General features: G+C 44.7%; 1 protein-coding gene across 1 annotated transcript in view; it reads right to left on the bottom strand.

The window, feature by feature from the left end:
- Positions 1 to 26274, bottom strand: part of LOC126484713 (cytochrome P450 6k1-like) — a 148393-nt gene that overhangs the window by 41708 nt on the left and 80411 nt on the right. The gene's annotated exons all lie outside the window — the stretch shown is intronic.

Genomic DNA, 26274 nt, shown 5'->3' with positions numbered 1-26274 from the left:
TCAGAATATGCTTGACACGGGTTCGGCGATCCTGGTGTCCCGTTGATGGTGGCTCGTCATCTCCGCTTCATCCAATAGGGGCGCAGGTAACGGGAATCTTGGGTCAGTCGCCAATATACCGTCAGCACTGTGAATATCCACAAAAGTAGGAAAAAAGCTCAATGTGTGCTACATGGCAGTGGAGCATGCGATTGCTGAGGACAAACAGTCGTCAACGGCCGGATCCCTGTTGTAACAGGCTCTGGCGTTAGGAACTTGTTTATTAATAATAGTGATGCTGTAATTGTTGGTTGGTAATATTTACTGACAAAATGCAAGCTAACGCTAGACTGCGTACTTACGGCTATCCTGTGTGGCCGTTTTTAGTACGACTTTAATAGAGAGAGATTATTAATTGATAACCGACGCATCGGTTCTCGATTGTGTTCAGGAGACGTGCTGGTTGATTACGCGAATAATTGACCTTTCGACCCAGATTGCCTTCACGCAATCAGAATCTTCGATGAAAATACGTAAGGGACCTATTTGAATATAAAAATGGAAATGAAAGCAAATTAGTGGAATTCGTAAGAGAAAGATTAACAGATCGGGTGTTGAACACATTAGTGGTCTCCCAAATACAATTGAGACACCGCGTTAAAGAGCGACCCTGTAACAAAGCTCATATACAATTTGAATATCATTTTTGGTTAATGAAAGAAAAGAATAAGAAGAAAATTACTGTATCGTAAAATATTAGTATATTTTGAACAACTTGACATTAAACTTCTAAACAATGACAAACACACAACAAATGAATGACTTCCGTCAGATATTTCTTTTGTGGATGGCGCAGTCGAATAATCGCTGCTCTGTCAGTCCGTTCCTTCTTAAAATTAAATGTCCTTGCGTGTGCGTAAGTACATTGTATCCACACCCGAGTTACCGAAATGTTTGTTCGTCGTTTCACATAGTTTTAACACAAAATAAAAATACAACTTGTAGCAATGCTATACAGTACGTCTTAACATGTCGGCGACCAAAAGTACAAGGGTTAATGAAGTCTCTAGAATATTTCTTAACAAAAGATATGTTATTCTTTCTTCCGTTTCGCAGCTTCTTGCTATCAAGCGCTGCGGCAATGATTTTAAATATCTGCGCCCAGTGGGTCATAGTGTTTATTTAGAGTATTTAAACGCTGGACGCACGTTTTGGTATAGGGGCACATTAAAAAAAATTTCATCTCTTTTTATTCCCGCGCTGTGATGCTTAGCATTTTGACGAGCTACACCTCGTTGGGTGTCCTTTTCTTTTATGACAAATATCTCATATGCAAAGTATTTGAAATCCAATAACATTACAAGGCGTACTGAGGTAGTTGGGTGCTGAGTAAGTACTATTAACTTCCTCTAAAAAGGCTCTTATCTGTTCGGGTGGCTTGTTGAAAGCCCAAAAAACGTAATGTGGTGGCCTGTTTGCCACCAGAATAATTTACGAAGAACGCAAAAAAAAAAGGTTCAAATGGGTCTAAGCACTATGGGGCCTAACATCTCAGGTGACCAGTTCCCTAGACTTAGAACTACTTAAACATAACTCACCTAAAGACACCACACACATTCATGCCCGAGGCAGGATTCGAGTCTGCGACCGTAGCAGCAGCGCGGTTCCGAACTGAAGCGCCTAGAACCGCTTGGTCACATCGGCCGACCCGAAGAATGCAGAAAACAATAAATTATAATTTAAAGTCACCTGTCAAAATGCGTCATTCTTTGTGTAACGAGAACAACAAACCACCTATAAAAATACCATATATCTATACAGAACCTACGTTCAGTACTCCAGGAACCGTCGCTTCCATGAAAAGACCGGACTGAAACACTTTGTTTGGAAATCACTGCCTTCCACTTGTCCTAATAAAAGCTAAATGTTTATGAAATTACTCTATCGTGACGAAGTTGCGCAGTACACTGAATTACAACAGGGCAGACCCGCCACACTAGAGCATAATAGATCTTGATGCAGATTGCGGAAGTAGGAATGGGAGTCGGCGAGTACCAGTGATGTAAAAAAAAGTATGAATAAATGTAGACAGTGAGCAGCATGAAACTCTTGCACGTGTGTTAACGTTCAGTATAACGGTACTCTAAGGATTTATTACGGCAGATACCATCCACCTCTTAATACAGACCTACGTTTCTGCTGCGTTACGATGTTTGGAATGCCAACATTTTAGTATAACAACTGTGGCGTGTGACGATCAAGCTACATGTGATTAATTTAGCAGGCTGCTCCGAAAACAGTAAAGTGTTGTTCATGTTCTGCACAATACCTTGACTACACAGGTAAAATAAGTAGTTACCTACCTACTCGAAGGAGGCAGAGATCCAAGGTCCTGAAAAATACTGCACCATATTACTTTTTTCTAGCTAGAAAGGCCAACAGAGCTTTTCAACCGTTATCCATCGCGATTTCCTTCGCAGCGACGGTCACAAAATAAATGTAAGAAGTTTCTGTATCCACACAAGCACTGGGAACTGGCGGAGGCAGTGTCACATGCTCCTCTAAGTAAAGCTGCAAAAGGAAAATCAGTTCCTTAAACGCCAGTTGGCATGACTGGCAAAGTCGAGAGACTCACGGCGGTGTGGAAGGAGAAATTTACGAACTTTTCGCAATTAAGAACTGGATGTGTTCCGACAGGAATTGAAATTTACCTGAACGTCTCTTTTTTCTCATCGTTCTAAGAAAGTGTGCACACCATAGTGCGGTGTCCTCCCTCTCAACCAGAAATGTTCTATTTTTAATTTTTTTTATAGGAAGCTAACCTTTTCGTTTTTCTTCTTGACGCAACTGAACTACGTTATTTATTGACTCTTATCCATCTGAGCAAACCATTCGATAACGTATATTTGTATGATGACTAACCATTTCAGAAGCTAAGAATACGCAGAGGTAGTACGGAGTACGACTGTAACGTGACTGTACAATGCCGTGTCACGTGCGTCGGCCGTGTACTGTGGAGTACTGTCAAACACCTTCTGTACGGTCTGCACTAAACAAAGCTTGGTCTCGCCTTCTGCCGTCGACTACTGTAAAGCGAGATTATAATTAGCTTGAAAAGTAGCTAATCTAATCTTAACCCGATAAAGAGGGGAGATGAAGTGGTGAGTAAATAAGCAGACACAGACAAACCGGCAGCGAGACTGGTGCTACTCTAAGCGCGGTAGGTACCCAAGGCTGGCGAGATGGTTGGTGGTGGTTGGGGGGGGGGGGGGGGGAGGCTCTGTGATCGCAGCTCACCGAAGACACGGCGTGTGATGCCGTCCATGTTTCTGACCACCAAGCCGTGCCTCGACCCCTGCTGTTGCTGTTGGCGTTGCCGCGCAAGTAAAATATGCACACAAATATAGGTGCAGAATAGGTAACAGCACCACATGAAAAAGAGAAACGAGACGCGGAAGCACGTCTAAACACCCACTCCGTACACATACAATACTTTAGGTACCGACTGTGGAAACTATAGATGTACCAGCTACCTTTAAAAGTTGACCACTTCTAAATGGCTTAAGGGGTCTTAACGAATGAAGTGTCAACTGATGGCGCTTGAAGATCACTCTCTGACATTATCTTTACAGTTTATACAAGAGCAGTAAATTTTGAGCTGCTATCCGGAATGTTCACTCTCACGATTAAGAAATGTGTTTTAGCTCAAAATAAATTGCAAAAAATACGTATAGCGACACTATTACGTAATATGGAGGGGTCCAAAAAATATATCCATTGTTTAAAGGTCCATAACTGCCAAACTAATTCACGGAGTTGTCTCATCTTTGGTAGTGTAATAGTTCGTAGTTCCGGCAATCGCCACACAAGCGTTGTATTGCGTTGTTTTGTTTTGTCAGATGTCAGTCGACAGATAGTCAGTGTTTTGTTCTTAGTTGCACCTAGTTACTCGAGTAAACATGGGAGGCGCAATGCTTACATTCGATGAAAGGAAGTCAGTTTTGAAGTCGTATTTTAAGTACGAAAACATTAATGAGGTTCAACGGCAATGGCGAAATGAGTATCAAACAGAGCCACCGACACGTTTAACGATTCGTCGCATTCGAGACAAATTTGAAGCAGAAGGCTGTGTTAAAGATGTACACAAACAACCATCTGGACGACCTGTAACAGTAACAAGTCCAGCTAACTCCCGTCGTGTGTTGTAACAGTTCACTCGCTCACCACAGAAGTCTATGAGACAGTGTGCCTTTGAAACTGGAGTGAGTCGCTCAAGTGTTCGGTGAATTTTGAAGACAGCAAAGTGGAAGTGCTACATCCCACGATTGCTACACGCAATGAACGAGGACGACCCAGATTGTAGAGTGGAATACTGCGAGTGGTTTACTAACATGGTGCGCAACGATGAAGAGTTTGCAGAGATGATTGTGTGGTCTGATGAGGCACAGTTCAAACTCAATGGTACAGTAAATCTCCACAGTTGCATCTACTGGGCCGCCGAAAATCCGAACGTCCATATAGACAAAGCCGGGAATTGGCCAGGAGTAAATGTGTGGTGTTGGTTGCCTTACCGGGGCTTGATTGGGCCATTATTCATCGACGGTACAGTTACCGGTGAGGTGTACCTTCAGAAGCTTCAGGCATCCATTTTACCTGCCATCCGAGACCTATATGGAGACGGAAGAGTTTACTTTCAACAAGATGGTTCCCCAGCCCACTACCAAAATCGTGCCAGGCCTTTCTCGACGAAAATCTACCAGGAAGATGGATAGGCGGTACAGGTGCTGTGGCGTATCCACCACGTTCCCCAGACCTAACTCCTCTGGACTTTTACCTGTGGGGAACACTAAAGGACGTCGTTTATCGACAGAAGCCACGCACATTGGATGAACTTCGAAAATCCATCTTACATTCATGTGCAAATATCCAACTGAACACGTTTCAGTCAGTAGTTCGTGCTGCAGTTCAGCGGCATCGTTTGTGTGTGGATGTTAATGATGACCATTTCGAACACCTACAGTGATATCTTTAAGTTCGACTTTAATCTACACTTTCACCAAAAATGAGACTGTCAATTAGTTTGCAAGTTATGGACTTTTAAACAGTGGATACATTTTTTTGGACCCCTCTACAACAGCTATCTCTGTATTTTAATTTTATTTAGGTTGAAAATAGGTAACAGTAACATTTTTTATGTTAAAATGTATATTACTTGTAATTTTTTCGTGCTTCGAATGACAAATGGAGGCTACTTGTGGCCGTCGGCAATGTGCGCCTTGGTCAGTTGGATGTTCGCCATGGAGGACTCAAGATTCGAGCTGATAAGCGACGTGTCCGTAACGATTAAAGTGATTGAAGTATTCCGGATGACAAATCTAGCAACTTGAACCCTTTCTAGAACGGAAACTCTAAAATGTTTTTCGGCAGCCCCCCCCCCCCTCACTGAACAGCAGCGTGGTGTTAATGACTTGTAAAATTCATGTACACTTTAATTGATTTTAGTTCTGAGCTGCGTTGCTGTGTTTCAAGACACTGCATAGGATAGTAGACTCTGAAAATATCCAGAACCAATTTTTTTTCGAACTTTAATTTAGCTTCAGTGTGGCGAGTGGGACATAGCGCAGTTCTTGCTTTAGCTCACAAATCAATCTGTTCTGCACTGCAGTATTAAGCAAGGGTTCCATGAATATTTTAATTACTTAACAGTATCCAACTTGTCATAAGGACACTTCTTATCGCCAGTCATAAGCCCGCCAACAAACTTTTCAAATCTGAGACATCCTTACTTACTTACTCCTTGGCGCTACAGCCCGTGTGGGGCCTTAGCCTCGTGTACCATCTCTGCCCACTCTTCTCTGCTGGCTGCCTTGGCTCTCCATCTTCTAAATCTCTTTCTTCGCAACTCCTCCTCTACTTTGTCTAGCCATCTGGTCCTTGGTCTGCCCCTTATACTGCGTCCACCTGGTTTTCCTTTTAAAACTTTCTTTATTGTGCTGTTCTCCACCATTCTGTTTACATGTCACAATCAACATAGTCTATTACTCTTTATTTCTGTCACAATATTGGGTTTGTTGTACAAGTCTCTGATCTCCTTATTATTTATGATTCGCCAAAACCCCCTACCATTCACGGGCCCAAAGGTTTTCCTGAGAATCTTCCTTTCTTTTGTCTGCAACAACTCATCATCATTTTGTGTTGTTGTCCAAGTCCCCTAACCATACATCACCACATTTCTCACTACTGTACGATACTTAGCCGAGCGGTCTAACACACGGCTTTCGGGAGCGGGAAGGAGCGCCTGGTCCCCAGCACGAATCCGCCCGGCGGGCTTGTGTCGAGGTCCGGCGAGCTGGCCAGTCTGTGGATAGTTTTTAGGCGGTTTTCAATCTGCCTCGGTGAATACGGGCTGGTTCCCCTTATTCCGCCTCAGCTACACTATGTCGGTGACTGCTGCACAAATAAGTTCTCCACGCACGCTTACACCACCATTACTCTAACACGCACACATAGAGGCTACACTCGTCTGGTGTGAAACGTTCCCTGGGGCGGAGGGGTCCATCAGGGGCCGACCCGCACAATAACCCTGCGTTTGGTGTGGGGCGGCGGAGGGGTGGACTGCGGTAGTCGTCGTAGGGTTGTGGACCACTGCGGCTGCGGCGGGGACGGTACCTCTCCGTCTTTTCTAGGTCCCCTGTTAACATACAACAATAACTGTACGATACACAGTCAGCTTCAGAATCCTAATAACGGTTCTTGCTTTAAATACTTTAATCAGTGTGAAGTAACTCCTGTTACCGCCTGTAATCCTTGCGTGTATTTCTTCTCTGATATTATTATTCTCAGTTACGTGTGACCCAAGACATTTAAAGCTCTCATAGCGTTCAAATTCTTTCCTAGTCACAGTTATGCTTCTTTCACCTTCGCTATGCCTTTCCCTACCTGTAGGTGTTAACATATACTTGGTCTTTGATTGATTAATTGTGAACCCCATCTTCGCTCCATATCTTTCTAATTTTTCAAGCTTTCCTTCCAGGTCCTGTTTCCTCCTGGATAACAAATCAGTATCATCCGCATATTCAAGACCCTGCGTCGCTCTGTTAAATAGTGTTCACCCACGGTTTCCACTTTGTGTCTTTCGCATTACCCTCTCTAATGCGACATTAAACAGATGCACTTAGTTAAGCACTTATACACAACGACAGACTATATCTCTAGAGAGAGAGAGAGAGAGAGAGATTGCAGGCCGCAGTGGCCAGCAGAGCTGCAACGAGGAAATACAAGGGAACACACTCGACAACACGGAACACGAGTGGGCGCAGGTGAAGGCCTCTGTAGCCGTAGTCAAAACGTCGGCTTTGTCCCTCCGGTTGGCTCAGTGGCTGCCGCCAGCAGGACTGAAATATCGTTTCATTTTGGATTCACCACTACTTCGCAGTTGCAGCTGTTTACCCATTTCCAAGGGCGCACAGTATGTCCCGTCAAACAGACAAATTTTGATTACAGTCAAAACTTTCATCTGGTCACGCATTGTTAAAATGTAATGTGCTGGCCAGAGTGCAAAATTAGCAACATAACGCAAAATGTTTCCTCAACATCTTTGACGTAACGTACCACATCGTAGTGCCCTGGCTAGAGATATGGTCCGTACAGTCCAGTCAAGTGAGGATTCTTAGAGCAAGGTTTTTTGACAAGTTTTCTATATTTTTTGAGGATGATGAATCAGAATTGTCAAAGTTCCGTCAAAATTTCGACACGAGAATGGGTAAAAAATTTAAAAAAAACACGAAAAAATGGAACATTTTTTGATTTTTCAGTTGTAACTCGGAAGCGACGCAATATCCAGCAAAGATGGTAAAATTTCCCACAAAATAGGCTTTATGACTTTTTTGGTCAGACCAAACTTATGACGTGTAGCGCGTGTTGTATTTGCCGCTATTTCGGGCGTCACAACCAACACCCAACTCCTCATCTCTCAGTACGCTATAATGCTCATTCGAAGGGCAACATGATAGCTTTTATCAGTGCCACAGTTAGGCGTCGCTCTTTATACCACCGCCAAGTGTCGATTAGCATTGATTACAGAAATGCGTGGTTTATGGGGAGGGAGTTCTCGACCATTGTAGCCAATTCTTTTTCACTCTCCACGCACAGTCATTATACTACCTGAAGTGCAGTATAGAATTGCATTCTGGAACTCGTGGCTGATTCGTTCAGTTGATTTCACGTGACTTTTTTGAAGCGACATCCGCAATGCCCGACAGTCCCTGTTCATCAGCACATGAGGCCTTAGTTCTTCCGTCGTGGTTCCTTCACGTTTCGACTTCACAATCACATCACCAACAGCCGCCTTGGGCAACTTTATGAGGGTTTAAGTGTCTCTGTTGGATTTGTTACTTGGGTGACATCCAATGACCAATCCGGATTTCAAGTTACTGATCTCTAGTGCCCAATCCACTCTGCTGTTACCGCTTCTCGGCTAACAACACAATACTCCCCGCCTCCTTTTATACTGACTGTTCTTCCTGTCGTAATATGTAGTGATCAGTTTCACAATGCACAAGAGTGTTCTGATACTTTTGATCATACAATGTAGGTTTTGCGTTAAAGGGTCTGCCCTTGGGTGTCTTGTATCGGAGCTCTATGTCTCTCTCGTAACTCATGTCTAACCACGTCACTATTGTTCTCCGCTGACAACCGCATATTCCGCCTTGCCCACATGCCACTCCCAGAGGGGAGCGAGCTTCCTCAGGATTAAAACAGCCATCTCTCCTATACCATACCACGAATCAGGGCTCGGTAGCCATCCAAGTACTTTCTAAAGATGATCATTTTCCAGTAGCTGGAGTACACATCGAGCACCAAAAAAAGTCAGCGTTGCATTTCAAAATAGTTTCTAGCATCTCGTGCTGGTCTCTGCCGCATATACAAAATCGGATAACCGTACTGGACCAGACTGCTGAGGTCATCGGTCCCTAGGCTTACACACTACTTAATCTAACTTAGACTAACTTACGCTAAGGGCAACACACACGTCCATGCCCGAGGGAGAACTTGAACTTGCGGCGGGAAGGGCCGGGCGAACTACAGCAAGGCGCCTAAGACCGCGCGGCTATCTCCACGGCGGATAACCGTCTGAAGTCAAAAAAGTTAAGGGCACACAGAGGAACAATACGCTTCAGGTGTCCGCCGGAAAGAACGGAACTTACTGTGAAGTGTTACATGTCGGCGAGTCCCCATCCACCTCGCTAATGGTTCCATGTCTCGCTAAGCCGCCTCTTCTACCTACAGCGTATGCAGTCGCCTTAGAAAGAGCGAAATGACGAAGCCGGTGCCCACGCACAGGAACTTGCCAACTCTTCCACTGCTTTTTGCAGACGCCAACAGTTTTGTTGGTGACTGCCTCCCGGCTACCGAAATCCGCCCGAGAAGTTTCAAAACTCGACACTTGCATGCCACGCACGAGGATTTCCCGTTGATTTTTCGATTTCCAGGCAGCTCCACGAAGTTATTTAACATTCAGCCCTTCCAGCCAGTCAGTGACAACAACAGAATTCAAGCCTTTCCTCTGGCCGCTACCTGTTGACGCTAACTGCATTGGCTGCGGGATGCTGCTACCTGCCAGGACTTCCCGAATGGCTTTTCCTAACAGTTGCTAAGGGTACACCAGACCACGGAACCACTCGCCCTTGAGCCAGCCACTTCGACTTCCGCAGCAGTACGTTGAAGACAGACCAGCCCGTCACTCCGAGGCTGTGGGCCGGCTCAGACATCAGTCTGTGGCGTCCACAGTAGGCACGGGACGAACACGCAGGTGCGGCCAGGGAATGTAACGTTGTACACGGACAGAGCACATCTGCATCATCACATACAATGTCCCAGATTCTCCTACCTAATAATGAATATAATTATAGTCTATTTATCACTGACAAGAATTTAAAATTTCTTACTTGACAGCTGATTGTATATGTTCTGCAGGGTCTGACCAATAGACTCATGGCCGAAAAAGTTTCTCCGGAAGTTTCCAAACGGAACTGTAGGTTCTGCGTAAGGCACCCCCTTGTTCTTCCATTATCTGTAGCTACTGGAGAACCACAGGTAGTGGGCGAGCGCGGCCGCCTACAAGACGACGACCAACTCGGCGATCCAAGAGCCCAGGAGCAGCGCCATGTGCAGTCTGAAAAAAAACGGCGTCAACGTCCAGTGGACTTACAGGAAGGGACGCACGACATATAAACCTACAGTAATGGATTGGGTGGGAATGGAGTGGGCGAATGGTGCTCTGCTGGAGGTGGGGGAAGGTGCAGAAGATAGCCAAATGTAGTGAAACTTCTTTATTTTTGATCATAAAGAGACGTCGCGCAATGTTCCTCAGGCGACGATCGTTGAACGCGGCACCTAGGCCCGGCGGTACCAGTACTCCACCGTAAGCGCTTCTCGAAGAGCAGCCCTGCAGCGAGGGCGTTTGGCCGGCTGTTGCTGAGTCAGCATCGCCTGACAGCGTTCAGACTGTGGTGGCTGCGGCGAGGCAGGCCGGTGACCGCTCCAGAGGGAGACGGCGGTGACCTGGGGGCGACGAACCCAGGACCGAGGACTGTGGCGCTGCGTCCCGTGGTCCCGTGGCGTCGGACCCCAGCAGTTCATACCTGTGAGGTCCTCGGATTGTACCTCGGACATGACGCTACGGCAGGATTTTCGGCAGGATCTTCGTGGAGGCGACGGAGTAGTGAAGGCAGCCTCGTGGCTGGGGCCGTCAGACGTCGATCTCTGCCACGCAGCCTGTCTGCGTCAGCAGAGTGTCGGCGGCGCCACAAGACAAGCCGACACACCCGGCGGGTGTCAGTCCGTATCCCTGTAGTGCCGCTCCGCTAACATACACAGCTGGCTCGGGTGTGCATACAGCGTAGTCCATTGATAGTGACCGGGCCAAATATCTCACGAAGTAAGCATCAAACGAAAAGACTACAAAGAACGAAACTCGTCTAGCTTGAAGGGGGAAACCAGATGGCGCTATGATTGGCCCGCTAGATGGCGCTGCCATAGGTCAAACAGATATCAACTGCTTTTTTTTAAAATAGGAGCACCCATTTTTATTACATAGTGCGTAAGGAAATATGAATGTTTTAGTTGGACCACTTTTTTCGCTTTGTGATAGATGGCGTTGCAATAGTCGCAAACGTATGAGTACGTGGGACCACGTAACATTCCGCCAGTGCGGCCGGTATTTGCTTCGTGATACATTACCCGTATTAAAATGGACCGTTTACCAATTGCGGGAAAGGTCGATATCGTGTTAATGTATGGCTATTGTGATCAAAATGCCCAGCGGGCGTGTGCTATGTATGCTGCTCGGTATCCTGGACGACATCATCCAAGTGTCCAGACTGTTCGCCGGATAGTTACGTTATTTAAGCAAACGGGAAGTGTTCAGCACATGTGAAACGTCACCCACGACGTGCAACAAATGATGATGCCCGAGTAGGTATCGCGGCTAATCCGCACATCAGTAGCAGACAAATTGCGCGAGAATCGGGAATCTCAAAAACGTCGGTGTTGAGAACGCTACATCAACATCGATTGCACCCATACCATATTTTTATGCACCAGGAATTGCATGGCGACGACTTGAACGTCGTGCACAGTTCTGCCCTTGGGCACAAGAGAAATTACGGGACGATGACACATTTTTTTTGCATGCGTTCTATTTAGCAACGAAGCGTCATTCACCAACAGCGGTAACGTAAACCGGCATAATATGCACTATCGGGCAACGGAAAATCCACTATGGCTGCGGCAAGTGGAACATCAGCGACCTTGGCGGGTTACTGTATGGTGCGGCATTATGGGAGGAAGGATAATTGGCCCCTATTTTATCGATGGCAATCTAAATGGTGCAATGTATGCTGATTTCGTACTTAATGTTCTACCGATGTTACTACGAGATGTTTCACGGCATGACAGAATGGCGATGAACTTCCAACATGATGGATGTCCGGCACATAGCTCGCGTGCGGAATTGAATAGCATATTTCATGACAGGTGGATTGGTCGTCGAAACACCATACCACGACCCGTACTTTCACCGGATCTGACGTCCCCGGATTTCTCTCTGTGGGGAAAGTTGAAGGATATTTGCTGTTGTGATCGACCGACAACGCCTGACAACATGCGTCAGCGTATTGTCAATGTATGTGCGAACATTACGGAAGACGAACTACTCGCTGTTGAGAGGAATGTCGTTACACATATTCCCAAATGCATTGAGGCTGACGGACATTGTTTTGAGTATTTATTGCATTAATGCGGTATTTACAGGTAATCACGCTGTAACAGCATGCGTTATTAGAAAGGTAGGCCTACATGTATCACATTGGAACAACCGAAATAAAATGTTCAAACGTACCTACGTTCTGTATTTTAATTTAAAAAACCTATCTGTTACCAACAGCTCGTCTAAAATTGTGAGCCATATGTTTGTGACTATTACAGCGCCATCTATCACAAAGTGAAAAAAGCGGTCCAACTAAAAACATTCATATTTATTTAAGTACTACATGAACATGTAATAAAGAAATGTGGGTTCCTATTAAAAAAAACGCAGTTGATATCCGTTTGACCTATGGCAGCGCCATCTAGCAAACCAACCATAGCGCCATCTCGTTTCCCCCTTCAAACTAGACAAGTTTCGTTCTTTCTGGTTTTTTCGTTAGACGCTTATTTCGTGAGATATTTGGCCCGGTCACAATCAATGAGCACCCTGTATATACGACCAGTGCTTAATTTATAAAATTTTAGGTGTAAGAGCACACCTCTTGGACTACACATCACCCCCGGCCCCTACCCCCCTTCCCAACCCCCTCGTGCCATCCAGCAAGCGACGCCTCCCTAACCCAGCCCTCCTCCGCTGCACCCAGGTCTTAAGAATCACAATTTTTACAAAATAATGTTCTGAAATTCAGATTCTTAAAACACTATTTCTTATAATCAAACCATCATAACGACAAGATTTAATATAAACAGGAACATTATACAGATGCTCATGTTAAAACACTCGTAAGTTATTTCCTACATCTACATTTACACCCACATATCTATATCTACATAGACATTCCGCAGTCCACCCTACGATGAGTGCCGGAGGGTACCCTGTATCACTACTAGTCATTTGCTATCCTATTCCACTCGAAAATAGAGTGAGGGAAAAATGACTATATACACGCCTCCGCATGAGCCCTAACTTCCCATATCTCATATTCGTAGTCCTTATGGGGAAGGTATGTTGGCATCAGTAGAATCGTTCGGCAGTCAGCTTCATATGCCGGTTCTCTAAATTTTCTCAATTGTCTTTCTCAACAAGAACGTTGCCTTCCGTCCACGGATTCCCATTTGAGTTCCCGAAGCATCTCCATTACACTTACCTGTTGTTCAAATCTACCGGTGGCAAACCTAGCAGCCCGCCTCTGAATTGCTTCGATGTCTTCCTTCAGTTCGACTTGATGCGGATCCCAAACACTCGAGCAGTACTCAAGAACAGGTTGCACCAGCGTCCTTTATGCAGTCTTCCTTATAGGTGAACCAACCTTTCCTCGAATTCTCGCAAAAAACCGAGCTCGACCATTCATATCGCGGTGCAACGTTACGCCCAGATATTTAAACGACCTGACGTTGGTAAGCAGGTCACCAGCAATACTATATATAAGCATTACAGGTTTGATCTTCCTAGTAATCCGCATCAAATTACATTTTTCCACTCTTAGGGCTAGCTGCCATTCATTGCACCAACTGGAAATTTCGTCTAAATCGTCTTTTATCTTCCTACAGTCATTCAACTTCGACACCTTACCGTACACCACTGCATCATCAGCAAACAACCGCTGCTCATTTACACACATGACACGATACGTCGCCATGCTACTAGATCGCTAAGATTGCTACAGCGGTAAATACCAGCCGACATATACTGGTCATTACTTCCGACCTAAACACAACTCATCTTGCTTGTACTGTAGACCACTGGTGTTGCTGGCAGTCGTAAACAAAAGACAGTTGACACGAAGGCTACCGATATGTACCAATCATAGCTTCGGAACGAAGTTCAACTTAAGTTGTGTACAGAAACACACGCACACAAACACATACACACACGCGCGCTCGCACGCTCGCACTGTATCACGTCCGTTCCCACCGCACCGAATTTTATCACCCAATATTACGTCCACTGGTGAAGGCACCGCGGCAAATTATAGTTACGCTGTGACTGAATACACGTGTCCTATTTTCAAATCACCAGAGCCGACTTGTTCCAGTGATTTCAAAAAGAAATTCACTGGGAGGTGCGTTACGGCCAAAACTAAGCCCTGTATGCCTGTTAACGTGGAAGACAAGTACTGCATCAAACATTATCGCTGTCGAAACTTCCTAAAGGCTCTTCATCGCCCGCAGAGCTGGGTCGCTATTGAGAAAAGTCTCAGTATGGCGAAACGTTGCATTGGGTGGCTGCAACTCGCGCCCGAATGTGCCCGTACCTCCACACTGTCAACGGTAAAACAGATTTATTCTTCGTTTCAGTGCCGTCCGTAGGCCGTTTTAGATAATCTTTAACTTGGTGATAAGCTCACCATAAAGCTGAATCACTTGAATCTATGTGTATATCCTTACGAGTCAGAAAGTAAACAGCAGTCAACTGTTTGAGTGCTCTGAGATGAACCGACCCTAACAAAAGTGCTCCCTTCCCAAAGCTTCTATCAAAATACCACCTGTGCTTTTGGTTTAACTAGTCATGACTTGATCGTTCCCTCAGAGAGTTGAATAATGGTTACCGCTAAATGGTACGAGGGTTGCCCAGAAAGTAGTGCACCACATTATTTTTCTTCAACAATTCATTATTGAACGTAATGAGAATTACACACAAGAAAGAATGGTGTTTTATCTTCACACCCTAATTTTCCACGTGATCTCCATCCAGTTCTACGGTCTTTCTCAAGCGCGAAACAAGGGCGTGCGTGCCCTGTCCGTACCAATCCTTGTCCTGGTAGCGGAGCCAGAGCTTCACTGTGTGAATCACCTTCTCATCGTCCTCAAAATGACTTCCACGAGTGGCAGTCTTTAATGCCGAGTGACAACATCAGCTCGTTGCAACATGTCAGGTGTGACAGCTGTGAATGATCTCCCTTACCGCAGCAAACCGTGGAGCTCCGCCGAACCGCCTTCTGATGACCTCACCCTCCGTGTCCACAGACTAACTGTACTTCAGTCGACAGCAGATGCTCCATGGAATTCGCCGGTCGCTGTGGCGAGCGGTTCTAGGAGCTTCAGTCCGGAACCGCGCTGCTGCTACGGTCGCAGGTTTGAATCCTGCCCCGAGCATGGATGTGTGTGATGCCCTTAGGTTAGTTAGGTTCAAAAATGGCTTTGAGCACTATGGGACTCAACTGCTGAGGTCATTAGTCCCCTAGAACTTAGAACTAGTTAAACCTAACTAACCTAAGGACATCACGAACATCCATGCCCGAGGCAGGATTCTAACCTGCGACCGTAGCGGTCTTGCGGTTCCAGGGTTAGTTAGGTTTAAGTAGATCTAGGTCTAGGGGATTGATGACCTCAGATGTTAAGTCCCATAGTCCTTGGAGCCGTTTTTAGAGCCATTTCCATAGACTTCGCACAAGCGTTTGAGAATATTCCCCACAGTTTCTTTCACTGCAGTGAGAAATTCAGTGACGGCACGTTGCTTGTAACGTACATCACCTACAGACACAACTTTGAAAATGTCCTGTAGCTGCTCTAGCTTTCGGAAGTGACGCACTCACTCAGGAGACTTCATGCGTAACGTTTCGCATTCGTAGCTTTGTTTTCGGCTGGGAAAAAAAATGCGGTGCATTACTTTCTGGACGAACCTCGTATGTACCTACTACAATATAAGCGGTGCCGACCATATATAAATATACAGGGTGCAATGTGTGTAAGTAAAGATATTTTTACATTTTGTACCCTGATATGTACGCACGCAATGTGTTGGTTATGTTTCTCTGCGTCAAACATTCGTCTCACAAACACATCACAAAATTTACTATCAGATACTTTCGAGATCGCATAGTTGCGCTACTAAATGGACTGCTCCTATCATTAAAGAGTAACCGTTTTGCGCCAACACGTCCACGTTTCAGCTCCTGACCTGCTGCCCAGAGGAAAATAAGCAATAATGGCTCGCTGATACCACACGTACTTGGAGATACTAACCAACACAAAAGTAGACAACTTGTAATAGCTATAATCATTAGTCTGCAAATGGCGTAAATACTATGTTGTTTGGTACATAGTCCTCAGTCACCAATAAAAATGTCTGCACTTATACCTTGGAAAAGAGCACAGGTAGTTCCAGTTTTCAAGAAGGGTCGTCGAGCAAATGCGCAAAACTATAGGCCTATATCTCTGACATCGATCTGTTGTAGGATTTTAGAACATGTTTTTTGCTCGTGTATCATTTTTCTGGAAACCCAGAATCTACTCTGTAGGACTTAACATGGACTCCGGAAACAGCGATCGTGTGAGACCCAACTCGCTTTATTTGTTCATGAGACCCAGAAAATATTAGATACACGCTCCCAGGAATATGCCATTTTCCTTGACTTCCGGAAGGTGTTCGATAGTTCCGCACTGTCTCCTGATAAACAAAGTAAGAGCCTACGGAATATCAGACCAGCTATGTGGCTGGATTGAAGAGTTTTTAGCAAACAGAACACAACATGTTGTTCTCAATGGAGAGACGTCTACAGACGTTAAAGTAACCTCTGGCGTGCCACAGGGGACTGTTATGGGACCATTGCTTTTCACAATATATATAAATGACCTAGTAGATAGTGTCGGAAGTTCCGTGCTGCTTTTCGCGGATGATGCTCTAGTATACTGAGAAGTTACAGCATTAGAAAATTGCAGCGAAATGCAGGAAGATCTGCAGCGGATAGGCACTTGGTGCAGGGAGTGGCTACTGACCCTTAACATAAACAAATGTAATGTATTGCCAATACATAGAAGGAAAGATACTTTATTGTATGATTATATGATAGCGGAACAAACACTGGTAGCAGTTACTTCTGTAAAATATCTGGGAGTATGCGTGCGGAACGATTTGAAGTGGAATTATCATATAAAATTATTTGTTGGTAAGGCGGGTGCCAGGTTGAGATTCGTTGGGAGAGAAAATGTAGTCCATCAACAAAGGAGGTGGCTTACAAAACACTTGTTCGACCTATACTTGAGTATTGCTCATCAGTGTGGGATCTGTACTAGGTCGGGTTGATGGAGGAGATAGAGAAGATCCAAAGAAGAGCGGCGCGTTTCGTCACAGAGTTATTTGGTAAGCGTGATAGCGTTACGGAGATGTTTAGCAAACTCAAGTGGCAGACTCTGCAAGAAAGGCGCTCTGCATCGCGGTGTAGGTTGCTGTCCAGGTTTCGAGAGGGTGCGTTTCTGGATGAGGTATCGAATATATTGCTTCCCCCTACTTATACCTTCCGAGGAGATCACGAATGTAAAACTGGAGAGATTCGAGCGCGCATGGAGGCTTTCCGGCAGTCGTTCTTCCTGCGAACCGTACGCGACTAGAACAGGAAAGGGAGGTTATGACAGTGGCACGTAAAGTGCCCTCCGCCACACACCGTTGGATGGCTTGCGGAGTATAAATGTAGATGTAGATGATGTACACAGTGTATGTAATAATCATAGGCGTAATTTATATAAAAATTTAAACGTGGTTGGTTCAAAAATTCTCCACCCATTGCTTCGAAATTATAACACAACACTGCAATCGAATTCACGCATTTTTTATTTAACTATTTTTAATATATATCATATATAAATAAATATGTAACATATGCTTTTGAAATGAATTAGGGGAAAGCGTGTACAAACGTCCGCTACGTTAAATTTATTTGGTGTAGGGGTTTCTTGTGGTCTTACTTCATGGTGTGAGATCTTCGCTTTCACTGTAGGCAAGAACTGAAATCGTTCGTCATGTATTCGCTGTGTCATGCACTAGTGTGTCAGAGGATTCCGCAGAGGGCAGTGAGTTTCGGTGCCACAGTGTTTTATAGTGAGGCACACAGATGGCAACTGTCACTTGTGGACGTTGTGTTCAACCAGGCAGATGCAGTGCTTCATCTAAACGTAGTACAAGTTTGGTCCAAATAGGACGGACTTCCTGTCGTGTTGCTACAGATGAAAATGTCTCTCAATGTGCCACCCATAGGTTGTGGACACTGTACAGGAAGAAAGGTCAATGCACAAGACTGTTTGGATAAGGTCGCTGACGCATTACAAACCCACGTGAGGATCAGCATCCTGTCATCGGTTGCGTTGCGGCGTCGTACGGATACCGCAAGAGCAAAGCAAGACGATCTCAGAAGGGGCCGCTGCGTCCGATCACACTTGAAAAGGAACTAAAAAATTGTTGTAATTTAATCTCCAAGATACAAGAGGAAAATTTGTTCGACTGTCGTACCAGAGGAATACTCTAAAAAACTTTTTTATCATTGAGAGACAAAGGACTAATTTCGAGATTCTTTTATTACTTCTAGTATTAACTACCCTTTTTGTTCTGATGTGCTGGCGTAAAGACGTACTGTATAGTTTCATGTCTATGTGTGCGTTAAATGAAGGTGTTAAATGATGAAAAATGTGTTTTACAATTTCTGTCAAGATCAAGCCTAAATTCCATACCAACGGAGTACAAATTATTCTGTTAATTCGAGAAGGCGAATTTTAGATGGGGGCGACTATCTTTACGACGGCGCTGCTCAACAATAGACGTACGTGGTTGTGCTCACCACTTTCCTTTGGTGGCCGCTAAGATTAATTTCGATGTGTTTTTTGCCGAGACATTCAGAACCTGCAATCTTCCTTTTCGTATAAAAATAGGAGTCCGATTGAAAAAGAAATATTCTTAAATTTAAATAATTGCAATTCTTTTACCCAGGCCATGGGGAATGATAGAAATTACGTGCCTCTACCCTGATTGTACGTTCGCAATCTCCGAGTGTGTTACGACGTAATTATTTTACACAAAAAAAAAATTAAGATAGATCTTTCTCATCAGATCGCAACCACTCGTACGCGAATGTACGTACCCTCTGAATGTGTCTAGTCAGTCGTGCGCATTGTCCTAAAGTTTTTCTGTTAATATTCTGTGGATTGCATCTCCGAAATTAATTTTTGTTTATGCCGCAAATCACACTTCACGCGAAGTATTTATTACGAAGGTTTCAGGCTCCATTTAATGTCAAATAATTCCGAAGTACGGCTGACTAAGCAAACCGCTGCAATAATTTCATATCTCTACAACTACAATAACAAAAAACAATAACAAAAAAACACAAAACAATAACAGAGAGGGTACGTTACACACTGTAAGGAACAGGTTACCAGAAAGTTCCTTACGACCCAGACTCTCTGTACGAGTTCCCCGCTTCACACGACAACACCTTGCAGCTCGCCCCCCATTCTGCCATTCACATGTCAATTGGCAATTTCCTCACTGGTGACATGTGTTATTCACAGACGTATCCAGATATCCCCTGACGAAAGGTGATGGTCGTGTTCGTGTACGGAGATACGTGCTGAGCGGTACTTACCAAATGTTCTCCAGGAAATCGAGAGATTTCCGAGAATCTTTGGTGTTGTGGGAAGGCTTCAAATTTCTTAGGTTCTATGATGTCGTGGGGTGGCATCAGTGTTGAGAGCCTTACGGACATTGCCGTTGCCCACGGTCACCTTACCGCCAGGCAGCATATCGAACAGATCCTGTTGAACCATGTGGTGGCTGCTGCAGGCGGTGTTGGCCCTGAATTCCTTCTAATGCAGGGCCCATATGGCGGGGGTCGGCAGGCATGTCTTGCGAAGCTTGGATATTGAAGTAATGGAATTGCCGGCAGTGAGTCTCGACCTAAACCCCATCGTTCATAAGTGGAACATGCTTCCCAGACGTGTTCGTGGTCATCCTGCTCCTCTCCGAAAACTCTCATGGGCTCTGTTGGAATAATGGGAACGGATACTACAGGGTGACCTCTGTACACTTACACGGAGTATGCAATGTAGGTGTCAGGCAGTCATAAGCGCTCATGGAGGGCTTACACGTTATTGAATCTCTCCCAGAAAAACGGGATGAATGGTTGTTTCCACTTAGTTTCTGACATCTGTTTTCTATATCAGTTCTTTTTATGGAAACTATCGACGATATGATGATGTTATGTTGTGTACTTAATTTGTGAAATATAAAGGTATGATTTGATAACATATCCAGTCTCAGTTATTACTCAACGGAGAATGCCAACGCCCAGAGTCATGTTCCCCTAATTATTTTGAGCATTGTATCTACATCTACATCCATACTCCGCAAGCCACCTGACAGTGTGTGGCGGAGGGTACCTTGAGTACCTCTATCTGTTCTTCCTTCTATTCCAGTCTCGTATTGTTCGCGGAAAGAAGGATTGTCGGTATGCTTCTATGTGGGCTCTAATCTCTCTGATTTTATCCTCATGGTCTCTTCGCGAGATATACGTAGGAGGGAGTAATATACTGCTTGACTCCTCGGTGAAGGTATGTTCCCGAAACCGAGCTACTGAGCCTCTCTCCTGCAGAGTCTTCCACTGGAGTTTATCAATTATCTCTGTAACGCTTTCGCGATTACTAAATGATCCTGTAAAGAAGCGCGCTGCTCTCCGTTGCATCTTCTCTATCTCTTCTATCAACCCTATCTGGTACGGATCCCACATTGCTGAGCAGTATTCAAGCAGTGGGCGAACAAATGTACTGCAACCTACTTCCTTTGTTTTTGGATTGGATTTCCTTAGGATTCTTCCAATGAATCTCAGTCTGGCATCTGCTTTACTGACGATCAACTTCATATGACCATTCCATTTTAAATCACTCCTAATGCCTACTCCCAGATAATTTATGGAATTAACTGCTTCCAGTTGTTGACCTGCTGTATTGTAGCTAAATGATAAGGGATCTTTCTTTCTATGTATTCGCAGCACATTACACTTGTCTACATTGAGATTCAATTGCCATTCCCTGCACCATGCGTCAATTCGCTGCAGATCCTCCTGCATTTCAGTACAATTTTCCATTGTTACAACCTCTCTATATACCACAGCATCATCCGCAAAAAGTCTCAGTGAACTGCCGATGTCATCCACAAGGTCATTCATGTATATTGTGAATAGCAACGGATTTGGGGTGTGAGGGGAAATGGCACAGGAGATCTGTTTGCGGACTAGGTCTGGAGGATAGTGCCTACTCAGTATGCTGAGGATCGCACCAAGGCCCTCACAGACAGGCACTATCTCCCAGACCTTGTCTGCAAACAGCTGTGCCATTTCCCCTCACACCCCCAATCCTCCCACCAACCTCAAAAACAAGCCAGAAAGGAGTGCCCTTTTATCACCCAGTATCACCCCAGATGGGGAAAACTGAACCACATCTTTCGCCAGGGCTTTGATTAGCTATCATCGTGCCCTGAAATAAGGGACATCCTACCTGAGATACTTCCCATCCCTTCTAATGTGGTTTTCGATCACCCATCCAACCTCCACAACATCCTAGTCCATCCGTATGTCACTCCCAATCCCAACCCCTTACCACAAGGATTGTGTCCCTGTGGAAGACCCAGGTGCAAAACCTGTCCAATTCACCTATGGAGGACTTCCTATTCCAGTCCTGCCAGAGGTTTATCCTACCCCATCATGGGCTGGGCCACCCATGTCATTAATCAGCTCTGCTGCAATCATTGCACAGCTTTTGATGGTATGACTACCAACCAGCTGTCCATGAGGATGAACGCCCACCAAGAGCCAAGTGGACCATCTTGTGGCGTAACATGCAGCTGAACGTAACACATTTGATTTCAATCGCTGCTTCACTACCTGAGCCATCTGGATCCTTCCCTCCACGACCAGCTTTTCTGAACTGTGCCGATGGGAGTTATATTTACAACACATGCTCCGCTCCTGTAATTATACCAGCCTCAACATATGGTAAGATACTGTCCCCACACCGTACACCCAACAGTTTCCACTGCCTATCATCTCCTCCCCATCCGCCTGTCTTTTCCTGCCCCTCTCTTTTGTTTGCTCCTTTTTCCCCACCTTACTGCCCCACAACCTCCTGATGCTGCACCTACTGGCAGTCAAGTCCATGCACACTCCACCAGACAGCGTTCATACATTACTGTCTCTTCCCATTCCCCTTCCTGACCCCCTCCAGATTGCTACTTGCATCCCATGCATTTTGGCCGAAGTGCTGGAGATGGCAGTCGTGTGTGCGTGAGGTCTACTTGCTTGCTTGTGTGTGTGAATGTTGTGTGTGTGTCTCTCTCTTTTACTGACAAGGGTTATGGTCGAAAGCTATAGGTGAGTATCTTTTAACGGTGCCTGTCTACAACTTAACGTATCTTCTTTATGGTGAGTAGCAATCTTTCTTTTCCTACATTGTTGATATTCCTACCTGGAGTTTCCATTGTATGAAACTACCGAATGTGCCAGGAAAGGGAGTAAATAATTCGACGACTGTTTACGTCATGGCTAGTACAGAAAATATCATAATTATATCAGTACGTGTAGAGAGCTGAAAATCTATTGCACTACGTCTCTGTATACAAAGTTCGCAGACATCTTGTCTTCTGTGTGTGATCTATAGCTCTCGATATAGGCGAGCAGCCAACATAGAGCTGTACATGCGAGAAATATGGGGTGCTCAGATGAATACCTGCCACGTTTAAAGTTTCCCCTTGAGTCTTATTTATACTGATCGAAAAGGCCACTTTCAGTGGGAACTACAAAAGTTTAAACTGGAATGGCAAGTTTGTTGGGGTTATGTGGATTCGAGGTGTCAATACTGTCCATACCTTGGCTCTGCCAGTGATTATGGAGGACTTCACGATATACCTTTCAGATCCGTGACGCATAATTTAGTGCTATTGCACAATCGTGGTGCATCCAGGTTAAAAAGGACAACCACCTTCAGCTCCAACTTGTGACATAGAATCCAAGACAGCACCGATGAGTTTAGAAACTCTGTAGGGTATGAAGTGGCGTCATCTCTTGTCGTCACCGTATGGACTGACGTGTAGGTGGTCGCCTCAACAGATACTTGAGCAATAATTTTTTATTGATGTTTCTCACCGATTCATTCTTGGACGCCAAGATAACTTTCACATAACCACTTATCGTTGCTCAAGTTTTTATGTAAACTCGGAAAAACCTCATTAATTAGGTTATATTCTCATTTATGCAGCATCTGGTACTGGACGTACTTTGGACTGTCCCCGAATTTATAAGAAAAAAGTGGTGTATTTGTCACACAAAAAATTGTCGGAGTATTTTGATAGGTACTGATTTTAACTGTATATTGCGTCCTGGAGATCAGTCTCGATAGGGAATTGCAGGATGTAGTTCGTTTCTTTAAACTGCAAAGTGTATGGATCTGTAATTATGTGCTTATCATTCAGTTTACTTGTTATACTGCTGCTTCTACCAGAAGGCTCGACAGATTTATCTGATTTGATGACGCATGAGAGGATTTTGGCTGTCGATGTCATTCCTCCCAGCTTCACGGACCACTGCGCAGTGTCTGTTACTTGAAAAAACGCATGACAGTTGGAAAAAGTGTTTCTTTTGCCTTGATTGCTGAATGTGGTGCACTTCGAGAATCCCTATGCAGATGAGGTAATGAAGGGAGTGTGGAACAATAGTATCCGTTCAACTGCCTCCATTTTGGAATTGTAGCGCATCGTTTGTACTTGGTGAAAAAGTATGCCAAAGCGGCAGTGAGTTGCAACAGAACCACATGCAGGCACGCAAGACTGTTACTGTTGAAAAGAAAAACACTGCCGACAGGCATTGCGAAGCAGAGCCAGCTGGGTACGGTTTAGCAACAGCCAACACTGAAATTTGCTAGCAGGACAGAGGCCTTTCATCATTTGTTACCACAGAAGTGCTTATACTATATGCTTTAATCCCAAAACGAACGTAGTCTGGAGCTTGTAAATACTCAGCCATTTTTGTACTAAAATATTCTCGTCTCACAGTATCACAGCCTACACCACGAGCATGTGACACGCAGAGCGATATCCTGGAATGCAGTACGGGATCTGCTGTTCGATCACAGAAGAGGGCAGCCTGCCTTGAGTCACGAGAGAGCTGGCTGCCACTCGCTTGCTACAGGGAGGTCATGGACATTGCCAGTTGCGCCACCGTGCTGTCATCATGGGTGCAACCTGGCAGGGGCATGCATGTGACGCCATTCTCGGCCCTGCTCTTGTGCTGTCATCTTTGCTGGATGTATATTGTTTCGCAGGAGACGCAAATGGATGTCTCCACCAAGCTGCCCCTGAGGTACTAGAGCTGAGGGATAGAATACAGAAGTTAAATGAACAACTCCACTGGCCTCCTGTTGTCTCATTTCACTCCCAATGGATGATGACAATCCATGGGGCATCTAACACCAACATTGATGTCGCCTTCTTAGAGCAACCTCTGAACTTAGAGCCTGTGGTATAGTGGATCCAAAAACAGATTTTGATTGTATTTTGGTCATGGAGAAGAAGTAGGATGGTTGTGCATTTTCTAAAGTAGATTTTCTTGAAAGTAGGGAACCATTGGATTCGTCAAGTTTTAGAGGTAATGGAAGTCACAATTGGTTAGTGCCTGTCAGAAGGGCACAGCGTATCCTCGAGGTCATTCAGCGCCATGTAAGGGACACATTCCGGTAAAATGTTATACATGTAATCGTTAGGGGCAAATTAGTAGGCAGTGCTGGGAGTCGAGATGGCTCATCATTAGAATTAAGAATTAAATTAATGTATTTTGTTGTCTTGTCTTGTGGATGTTAGTTCTCAAAATGACTGTTATCAAGGACAAAGCTCCGACAGAACCAGAGACACAAGGTGTGTCAGAACCGGAAACAGTACACACATTGCTAGAAAATGTAGCACAATTAACAGCGAATATTACTTGGGTTGGTAGAATAGCGATCATCACAACAGGTTGTAAATTTATCAGCTACAAGTTGAACTACTCCTTTTTCTGGTAAGGAAAACGAGGATATGCAGGTAGGCTGTGTGGTAGACCTTGGAAATCTGGCTCAGATGTAAGTTTAGTCTGATAAGGAATTATTGAGTGTTTCAAGATCGAGACTAATATGGAAAGCTAAAACTTACGTTGGATATACAGAAGCCCTTAAGGAAGCCACAACATTCGAAGTATTTAAAGAAGGATTAATTCAGAGATATACTACGAAACGAAATAGTGCCAGACATTATAGGAAACAGTTAGGGGTAATAACTAAGAAAAATATGGAATCTTTGGAACAATCTGCAGATAGGGTATGTAAAATTAATGGATGTGTCTATGATTTACGATAGGATGCTGCAGTGAATGAAATTATTTTGCAGCAAACAGAGCAGAAGGTGCTCGATGCTATTTTAAGAGAGTTGCATACGAAAATGTCAAGACATATACGGAGAAGGGGGTCTGATGTACTTGAACAATGCAGTGCAGTTTGCTGTAGAGTGTGAGGAGATCGTTTTATCGAATGGAATGCAGGGTAAATGGACAGTGTTTGTAGCTAATACAAAATGTTTCAGGTGTGGATGAATGGTGATAGAAGGAGGCAGTGTTACCAGCCTGAGGGTGGTGTTGGTAGAGTAAGGGGAAGTAGTAGTTTTATAAACATAGGACCAGGGAAGAATAAAGTGTTAAACGCCAACAGGAACCCCCAGTCCACCTACAGTTGTTCCCAGTAAGACTGAATGGTACGAAATCAGATGCAGAGGTGGGTTTGTGCAATAAGAAGGGTAGTAGGAAAAAACGGTTGTAGGATTTTGTTGGACACATGGGCGCGTGTGTTACTCGCCAGTAGCGATCTGGTGAAACATAAGCAGTGGGACCCACCACGGTACAGATTGTGTGGAGTGGGTGATAAAGGTGTCATACCATTAGGATCGGTGTACATAGACTTTTGCCTGGATACACAGTTCAAATTAAACATTGTGTAGAAATTGTGCCACACATGGGTGAGCTCTATGACACGATTCTGGGATTAGATTTTTTATATCAGCATTGTGCCATAGATAATTGAAGCATAAAAGACATAGATTTAACAAAGCGATTGTTAATGGCTAATATGTATATCCTGGAGGAAGAAGAGTGGTACAATAGGGCTGTCAGCCACGGGCAATCGTTGGACGCCATTGAAACTACATTACGAGCAAAAGTGAAGCCCTAGGGAGTGGACGAAAAAGTACTT

The sequence above is a fragment of the Schistocerca serialis genome, chromosome 6 (assembly GCF_023864345.2).
Source record: "Schistocerca serialis cubense isolate TAMUIC-IGC-003099 chromosome 6, iqSchSeri2.2, whole genome shotgun sequence".
NCBI lineage: Eukaryota > Metazoa > Arthropoda > Insecta > Orthoptera > Acrididae > Schistocerca > Schistocerca serialis.
Note: the sequence above shows the minus strand (reverse complement) of the source record. Positions and strands in the feature narration are given on the sequence as shown.